The sequence below is a fragment of the Phocoena phocoena genome, chromosome 7, assembly GCF_963924675.1.
Source record: "Phocoena phocoena chromosome 7, mPhoPho1.1, whole genome shotgun sequence".
Lineage (NCBI taxonomy): Eukaryota > Metazoa > Chordata > Mammalia > Artiodactyla > Phocoenidae > Phocoena > Phocoena phocoena.
In genome coordinates, this window is record NC_089225.1 from 21,326,671 (window position 1) to 21,327,657 (window position 987).

At 41.6% G+C, this 987-nt stretch overlaps 1 non-coding gene across 1 annotated transcript; it reads left to right on the forward strand.

Moving 5' to 3' along the window:
- The first annotated feature begins 679 nt into the window (after window positions 1-679).
- TRNAV-CAC (transfer RNA valine (anticodon CAC)) lies at window positions 680-752 on the forward strand. Its single transcript has one exon. It is a non-coding gene; the product is annotated as a tRNA-Val (tRNA).
- Window positions 753-987: the final 235 nt, after the last annotated feature.

Here is a 987-nt window from a genome sequence, read left to right on the forward strand (position 1 = left end):
GCATCTAAAGTCAAACTCTTAGAAACAGAAAGTAGAATAGTGGTTGCCAGGGGCTGCAGGAGGCAGGAAAAGAAAAGTTGTTGATCAACGAGTACAGAGTCTCAGTTTTGCAAGATGAAAAGGTTCCAGAGATCTGTTGCATGACAAGGTGCATATACTTAACACTACTGTTCTGTATGCTTACAATTGGTTAAGATGGTAAAGTTTATATATATTTTTAGCACAATCAAAAAAGAAGTTAATCAAAAATAATGTAAATATCCATCAGCTAGGAACTGGTTATGTTAGAAACATACAATGTAATACCAGAGAGCCATCAAAACTGATATTGAGGACTTCCCTGGTGGCACAGCGGTTAAGAATCCACCTGCCAATGCAGGCCCGTGCGCCACAACTACTGAGTCTGCGCTCTAGAGCCCGCGTGCCACAACTATTAAAGCCTGCACGCCTAGAGCCCGTGCTCTGCGACAAAAGAAGCCACCGCAATGAGAAGCCCGCGCACTGCAACGAAGAGTAGCCCCCATTCACCACAACTAGAGAAAGCCTGCACGCAGCAACGAAGACTCAACGCAGCTAAAAATAAATAAATTTATTTTTAAAAAAGCTACTGATTTTCAGTCATATCCACAGCCTATTTCTGAGTCAAAAACAGTTTACAAGAAGAGCAAAGTAGGGGACTTCCCTGGTGGTCCAGCGGTTAAGACTCCACACTCACAATGCAGGGGACCCAGGTTCAATCCCTGGTCAGGGAACTAGATCCTGCAGGATGCAATGAAGATCCCTCACAAGGCAACGAAGATCCTGAATGCTGTAACTAAGACCCAGCGCAGCCAAAATAAATAAATATTTTTTTTTAAAAAGAGCAAAGTAGTATTATACTACTCATACGCACGTCTGTACCTATTAGAGATCTGTAAGTATATTCAGCAAGATTTAATAGTCGTATCTCTAACAGGAATACAGATTACTTTCTTTTTTACATTTTCC